Here is an 8,846-nt window from a genome sequence, read left to right as displayed (position 1 = left end):
GTTTAGTTTGTAAAACTCTTTTATTTATGTTAAATTGAGCCTATGTCAAAAAAAAAAAAAAAAAAAAAAAAAAAAAAAAAAAAACAAGTCTTGATTTTTGCCTAATTTTACACACTTGTTGCAGCGAACAAGTATATGCCCCCTGCAACAAAGCTGTGCTTTTGGCGGGAAAATTTTAGTTTTATTTATCTATACCTAGGGTGTCTTACACCAAATATAGGAACCTGTCAACAACAATAAATAAAATATCGCAACCTGTAGATCAACAAATATAAAAAATAATAACTGGTGTTTTGTATACATATATATATATCCCAAAACCAAAGTGCACGTACTACATTCAAATATACGTTCCAATTTCAATGTACGCATACATTTTAATGTAAACGATTGTTCTATAACAACTAAACCACCTCGATCAAGCGCGCTCAAGCCAATAGTAAATACTTGCGGGTAAAACACTTAGCCCGTTGCTCACGAACCACATCAATTTCCTCACTAGTATAGGCGCATTCCTCGGAGTGTAGACCTTTACAAAAACAGAAATTTCAACTAAGCATTAGATTAAATTCAAATTAAATATCACACTTTAACATTCAAGCAACTAATAACAATGTCCTAATAGCTATTACAAATAGTGCTTTGAAGTGGTATAGTTAAGAAGAAAAACCTTTATTTAGCAGTGCGTCATTTCAGAAACATAGATGATTTGTTCAACTCCGAAATAAAGCAGTACTTGAGCAGCATCACAAACAAGCTTCTCCTTGCCCCTCTTACAATCATCAAAACATCAGTTCTTCTCCAGGCACAGGAAAAGTGCTAGGCACAGAAACGAATGCTTGCCTTCCATGCTGCATAGAAGTTAATACATTTGGTGATCTACATACATGGAGCGAATATGTTATTCAAACAACCATTAAGAGGGTGATCCCTCTCTCCCTGTCACTTCTTAGGTATAAGGGATATTCATATATGTGGATCTCAACAGCTTCACAAAACATTTGACAGCAAACCTGTTTATAAGATTGAAATTTGGGTCCTATTTTCTGAACAAAATAAGTTACAGACTTACAGGTTGTTATAACTCTTTATAAATACTTAATTCTTGAATTGTCATGTTCCCACAACTCCACCCTAACTAGTGATAAATCCAAACTAATGAGCCACAGAAAACATATACAGATACCTATCACCTATACCCAAGCTAGTTAACATTGTTAAAAACTACTATAAAGTACACAATGTCTATCGAAGCTTCTAATCCTCACAACGATCACTTGTCAACTAATGATGCAATGTTGGGAAATCAAAAGCTTTGTGGAAGAAGTGACTCAAATAAAGCAAATAGAAGTGGTTCGAGTAAGAATTGGATGATGAGTTGGACCAAATCTACATGTGTGTGTGTGTGTGTGGGAGTGGGGGGGGTGGGGTGGGCGGGGAGGGGGGGGGTGAGACCCTGATGGCATTATGACTGGGGTGTAGTTTTCTGGGTCAGTTTTCCCTGCCCAGCAAGAGCATACAAGTTTAGTTTACTGATACAAAACCCTTTCTTCAAACAAAATAAACATACAATGGAATACCTTTACGAAAAGTGCTTGCCTACCATACCTCTATAAAACAATTGCCTAGCTCCTAGTATTTAAAAGTGAATCCAAAAGCACAAAATAACCAAGGCCTGAAGTAAACTCAACCAAGTCCAAACCTTTCAGTAGTATCCAATTTGGATCTTAAATCAGTTATTTCAGCCTCAGCAACAGAGAGACGCCGTTGGCAAGCCGCCTCAGCTTCATTAGCAGCTTTTATCCTCAGCTTCAACTAGTTTAGTGATTTGATTCTAGAAGAGGTAGACTGTGGACAGATACAAGAAGATAGAATAGATCACATAGTAAGTAGAGGCACGGGAAGATATGTCAGACTACATTTACACAAACAAAGAGTTGGAGAAGTGAATTTATCACAACAGAACTAGAGTACAGAGGAATATCAAATCAACAGTTGTCTGACTTTTTTTAACTTTAACAGGAAAAAAAACAGTGGAACGGTTTTATCCATGAAATTCCTTTTAACATAAAAGTTTGTGGCATGAGCCTTAGATGTGCGTAAATAGATTGAAATTAGTATGTCCACCCTCCTCTCATCTCAAACAAAACCCATAAAGGCAAGAGTCCGCAAGACAAATTCTGGGCTTGGCTTGTAACTGAGTCCCTGGCCATCACTCTGGTTCTTCTCTAACTTACACTGAACACCAATTATACTTTTTCCAAAAAAGACTTGCTCCATCATCTGCATCTCTTACATAGTCAAGCGCATTTTTCAATCTCAAAACTGGACTCATTTCAGCTTTTAGTTACAGGGGATGAGGGTCTAAAACTCAAGTCTCTCAAAGGAAAAAACCCGTCAATTTATCAGAGAATATAGGAGACAGCAGCACAAGTATCTAAACCAAAAAGAAAGTGATTGCTAGATACCAGGAAACGTTGTATTCATCTGGGTCTCTACGGTACGCACAATACCAAGCTGCTCAACGTAGTTTCCTAGGACTATCAATGCTCTAGTGGAAGCAATTATAATTTTATAATTCCGGTCACCAATACACCATTGTAACATACTACTAGAAAGACCTATCCTAGAGATAGCTTCTCGGCATATATTGCATAAGTACTACATAGGAGAGTTGGAAGTGTGATTTGAACCCCTCTCGAACATGAAACTGCAGTTCATCTAATACAGTATATAAATAATCAATATCCAGTTTGCAGTGAATCAGTGATCACTACAAGACCTTGAAAAACTGAAAATAATAATACTAGCCAGACTATGGGACTAGTATTATGAAAGCTGAAACTTTGGAAAGGCATAAATACGACAATACCTCAAACGCTAAATCAAAGTGCAGCTAGCTGAAAGGTGGTTCAGATGTTTATGCTAAGACATGTGTTTGGGACGGATAAAAATTAGGAATTGAAAAGACTTTTCGCTCAATCAACAACCCTCGATGTTGTCAGTTACGCTTAAGTTAGGAATGCATATTCACTCAAAGTTAAGAATAAAAGTTGCGTTGGATTGCTTGGCCACTATTTTCAAGCTTCGGTCTACCCCTTAACAACAATATGCTAACATCCACATCTATAACCCACTGCACGAAATCATTTGTATTCATATAATTACTTGAAAGTGGAATAGAACTATTAGATGACCATAAAGAATTCTGCAAGGAATAAAAAATGACAGATAATAGTAAGCCTGGCCTAGCTGAAACATATCAATTTTTGTTTTAACGTATCAAAGTATGGCTGATTTCAAAATATAAACTTGATCAATTGAATTCCCCCGAAGTAAAGCAGAATCCTAACATTTACCCTTATCCTTATATCAGTCAGTCCATGAACAATAACATATACTAGTATTAAAGAACACTTCAATGTGCAGGACCAAGAAGAAAATAAATGCAAACTAAAGATAACAAAGTTTTATCAAAAACTACCTTAAATTTGGCAGGTTCAACTAGTTGAAAAACAACAGTATCTCCTTCCAATTTCAGAACTATGGCAAACCTTTTCCACCCACCACTGAGTCCACGATATTGAGGCAGATAATTGGCTTCGTATTGTTCTCCAGTATCTGTCTCGAGTATTATAACAGTACGGTTTTTTACTGGTATATGCGCCCTTCAAAAGGGTGGAGGAAGTCTCTGTGACTCCACCAAATGAACCAAGTAAGAAAACACCTCAAAATAAGCATATTAATTTCATCAGAATAATATATAGTTTGTCACATTTGGCTAATGAAAAGGCCTAAAACATGAAACATGAAATTACTTAAATTGGATTGCTTTAGATTCAAAAAAGGACTGACATTCAAGAATGGAGGGAGTAGTTTTTCACATTTGCCTAATGAAAGAGCCTAAAACATGATTTGAGGTACTAACCAAGATGAAACCACCAGAAACATTCGATTTTACATCACTTTTACGGTAGTCGGATGTTCAACATTTATCTTTGAGTGAAATTTTCTAGCATGAACAGAATTATATTTCCTTAATCAGGGATTATTACAATATTTTTCTCATCAAGAAAATCAAATTAATTGATATATCTCTGTTTAAATTACATACGAAGATCAAGATTCAAGAATTTGCAAAATTTCATCATTTAAAACAAAAGAAATCATAACCCACCCGAGATAAACGTATGTATTTTCTCCTAATCTTGTCAGCCAACAATTTCTTTGGCTTTCTCTGCAAAAATGAAAAATGAACAAACCCTAATTTTGAAAACAAAAATAAAAAGGGACAGGGGAGAAAGTTACTTGCCGCAGCGAGGATTGACGGAGAACAGGGTTCGCGAACCGGCCGAGCAAAGAAGCTTAGTTTTCCGAGCAGGGAATCACTTCGCCGGTTGTTTTTTCGAGCAGGGAATACCTTTTGCGGGGGTTTTTCGAGCAGGGAACCACCGGTGAGAGGTGAGGAAATTAAATAGACTCTTGCTAGAGTACCACCGGCGACGGGCGAGACCACGCGGCGACGACCACTGGTGAGAACCACCGGCGAGACGCAGGGTAAGCCGAGAGAAGAAGAAGGGAGTAATGAGAGTGGGATATTCGCTGCGAAATTGGTCATGAGGTTTGAGGTAGAAATGTTTGGTCTGAGTTAAAGTTGCAGCGAAAAAAATTACAAATATGTTATTGCAGGGGGCTTTTACCATGTACGCTGCAAAATAAAAGGTCTATTGCAGGGGGCTTTTACTATGTACGCTACAAAAATCTCTTTTGTAGGGGGCAATTAATTTGTACGCTGCAACAACCCTTTAAAGGGTTTGACCCGCGTTGACCGACTGGTTGTTGAAGCGTATTAATACTTGTACGCTGAAACAAGGGGGTTGCAACAGGGGTTTTTTCTACTAGTGCCATAAGCCTTAGGATTTTAATAGGAATGCAATTAAAATTCTGTTAACACAAATCTATCTTGGACGGTTTACTATTTTTAGTTTGTACTTAAAAAGTAGCTACTATAAATAGAAATTACTATAAATAGAAACTTTATGCTTGGGTAACGAGGCATTCAGTCTTAGAATATTCGTTGTTTAGGAATGCGCTCGCCAAGTGGTTGTTTTATTTCATCATCGAACTTATCGCTTCTAACCGGAGGCCAAATGTAGGCGTCTACATTAGAATTAGCATTAAATACATTAAATGAAAACTTGGACCAAGGGAATTATTTCCTTCAGTCTCCCACTTGCCCTTAGGGTGCTTTATAGGTTCAATATGGATGAGTCCAAGAGAGGTTACCTACCCACGTCTCATGGAATGACTCGGCGCCCGAGACCTTCCCGTCTTCGTTTAGCAGCGAAAGACTCAATGTCTGAAAACACCAGATGAGTGAAGAAGAATAAGTGGGATACCATATGCATCATTGATTGTTTCAATAATGTATGTTATGATATGTACATGCCCGGATATTTCGTATGCACTCAGTTCCACGAGTTGATATCAGTCAGACCCATGAGAGGCACATTGGACTAGTGCCAAGATCATTCTTAAGTACCTGAAAAGGTAGAAAAATGATTTCCTAGTCTATGGTGGAGATGATGAATTGATTGTTAAAGGTTATACGGACGCAAGCTTCCAAACCGACAAAGATGATTTCATGTCACAGTCTGGGTTTATCTTCTGCCTCAGCGAAGGTGTAGTAGGCTAGAAAAGTGCTAGGCAAAGCACTATTGCGGATTCTGCAACTGTACATTGATGCACATGAAGCAACAAAGAAAGAAATTTGGCTAAGGGAGTTCATTGGTGAACTTGGTGTAGTCCCCTCCATTAAAGGACAATTAGCTCTCTATTGTGATAATAATGGAGCTATTGCCCAGAACAAAAAGCCTAGACACCACCAGAGAGTCAAGCATGTACTTCGTAGATTTCACCTTCTACGATAATTCGTTAAAAGAAAAGAAGTCAAGATAAACAAGATTGGAACTGATGACAACATCTCAGATCCATTGACAAAACGTCTGCCGCAAGCGAAGCACAACTCGCACATTGCAGCTATGGGAATCAAGCATATTGGAGAATGGCTTTGATGTCTTTTAAATGTTTTTTAGTTTTAGAGTTTAAATACTTTGTAAAACATTATTAGTTAACCATTCATAGAAATGAATAATTTTATTTTTCCATTTAATTTTGTGATTTATTAAATGATGAGTCCTTTCAATTTGACAATATTAAAGAGAGACTGTCAGTATTAGTCTTGTGACTAAGAAACGTCTATCAAGTGAACTTAAATGTCAAAAGTCGAAAATGGTCCCTACTCGGAAGTTTTCTATAAAGGTGGATGCATAGAAAATGCTAGACGACTAGAATGCAGGATGACTAGTAGTTATGTTTCTTGAACTATGTGGACATGGAAATGTCGTAATCATTTTCATAGATACTTACTTGATAAAATTATTATCTGACAGACCTATGAAACTTTATTGTAAGAGATAAAAATATGTCATAAGTAAATTTCATTATCTTATTAGACAATAATCCTCAATACCTGAGTGATTTGAGATTACTTGTTTGAGAACTGGTTACTTTAACGTTGTCAAACGTCGCACCGTAAAAGGAGACTATAATGGCAACGCTCGGGTAATCACCTATCAAACGAAGTCAAACCTCAAGATCACATGATTCGGATTGTCCTCCCACAAATTGGAATGAGATCCCAAAAGTTGTACAAGGTTCACTCAGAGAGCTAGAAACTGTAAAATGCATGTCTGTGCTTAGATGAATCATATGCTATGATTATCTGTTTATTTGACCAGTTGAACTCTGACATCGAGAAATACCTCTGGACATAATAAGGATGATCTATCTTACCTTACGTTCATAAGCAAGCATCAAACGACAAAGGAGTTCGAAAGTGCACACTTGTCCCTAAGGACAAGTGGGAGAGTGAAGGAAATAATGTCCTTGGTCCAAGTTTGCATTTAATGAGAAATCTAATAAATGCGATTTAGTATTAATTAAGTTAGTCAATTATTTAGTGAGATCAAATGATCTGAATGCCTAGCTAGAGTCCACTTTAGTTCAAGTGGAATTAATATTATTAATACCACAACTTACTCTTGACTGAACCCGTATGGTCACACAAATAGTACGTGAACGGATCAAGTATTTAGGTGAATATTACATTCAATAAATACTCTAATGAACATTCGAAAATGATGAATGTTTGTTTCAGTGGGAGCTAAACAAACCATCAAAAGGCAAAGAAAAAATATTTTCTGGAAATGAAGATATTGCAGGAAACGAAAATATGATTCAGAACAAAAATATAAATATTATCGAAGTCGAAGATATTGCCGGAAACGGAAATATGGTTCGTTTAGGAAAATATTATCGGAAATAGAAATATAGTCGTAATTGAAAATATTGCCGGAAACGGAAATATTATCGAAATCAGAAATATTTTCGGAATTAGAAATATTACCGGAAACGGAAATAATGTTCGAGTCGGAAATAGATTCCGGAATCGAAAAACAAATCGGAAGCGGATGAGCGACAAGCCAGCAAGGAAGGTCGGCCCATCACTCGACGAGCCAACCCGCAAAGTGCAGCGCAAGCGCTAGCACGCAAGGCAACACTATGCTCGATGCCCAACCAGCTGGTCAGCGCATGCGCATGTATGCACTTGGCTTGTGTGCCAAGCTTACTTGCGCGACAAGTAGCTCGGGCCATAAGCTTAGTGCTGGCCGGTTTTCCTAATCCTAGGTGTTTGGGATTCTCCCAAACCTTCCTAATCCTAGTTGGATTTGACTACTTAGGTTTTCCTATTTTCCTATAAATACATGGCCTATGGTCATGAATTTAATACAATTAATTCAATAGACTTTGCATATCACATAGAGTGAGATCCCGAATACATAACACCTTAGATTATATCCTAGTTGGTTAAACCTAAGGCGTATCTAAACGTGTTGTGGATTTTCTACGGATGGACGACGTTTGGCGTTCTAACTTGTTCTTGTTCGGTTCGGGAGCATCTAGGGAAGACACGCATCACAAAGTATGTAATCTGAATTATGCTAATTGTTTATGTTCATTTAATATGGATTTTGGCATTATGTTTTTTCCGCATGACATTGGATTGTTCATAACTTAACAACAAGTTTCTTTAATCACCATAATGGTTGGTAATATCCACAAACATTCATGGTCAGTAGTGATGTTCATAAGTCCCGGAATTCATTCTAAATTCAACTACTGTTTATCGTCTTCTTCCTTCATACCCAAAACGTAATTTCAGCATCTTTTTCCTCGGACTCCCAATAGCTTCCATGACCTCAAACTGTCAAGGTGTAGCTGTGAATTCAACAAAACAACATTACGAATTCGAAATAAAATATCAACAAAATTTGTAGATCTAAAACATAAATTTGCAACATTTAGATCTGAAAAATTGAGAAACCAAATATTGAATTGTGTCGACATTTCTCAATCGTTGACAACCATTTCTCCTTATCATCAAATTATTTTGCGTTCAGAAATGTTGTAGAAGCTCGTTGACAAATTATTTTTTCGAGAGTATGAGCAGAGGTTGAAGATAATGGATTGGTGGACTGGGAGAGTTGGGAAGGGGAGTGCATGTTGGGGGTAGGAGATGGAGAGAGCGCGGTTCGATTTGGTTTTCGCCGATGAGTTTTCCGGCACTGGAAGAGTAGAGGGAGAGGAGAGAGTATTGAACTAAACCCATAAATTAATAAAACCCAAAAGTTAATTATTTTCGAATTTTTTTTTATTTTCACAAAAATAAATTAATTAATTTTTCATATTTCCCAAAAATAATTTAATTGCTTTTTGGATTAAAA

The 8,846-nt window shown here is 37.0% G+C and overlaps 1 long non-coding RNA gene across 1 annotated transcript; it reads right to left on the bottom strand.

The window, feature by feature from the left end:
• Window positions 1-262: 262 nt before the first annotated feature.
• On the bottom strand, window positions 263-4,894 carry LOC130462617 (uncharacterized). Its single transcript, XR_008923168.1, has 6 exons — window positions 4,309-4,894; window positions 4,178-4,237; window positions 3,485-3,691; window positions 1,703-1,848; window positions 671-851; window positions 263-529 (listed from the first exon to the last, which is right to left on the bottom strand). It is a non-coding gene; the product is annotated as an uncharacterized lncRNA (long non-coding RNA).
• Window positions 4,895-8,846: the final 3,952 nt, after the last annotated feature.

The sequence above is a fragment of the Spinacia oleracea genome, chromosome 6, assembly GCF_020520425.1.
Source record: "Spinacia oleracea cultivar Varoflay chromosome 6, BTI_SOV_V1, whole genome shotgun sequence".
Taxonomy (NCBI): domain Eukaryota; kingdom Viridiplantae; phylum Streptophyta; class Magnoliopsida; order Caryophyllales; family Amaranthaceae; genus Spinacia; species Spinacia oleracea.
The sequence above is the reverse complement of the archived record's forward strand: the minus strand, read 5'-3'. Positions and strand labels throughout refer to the sequence as shown.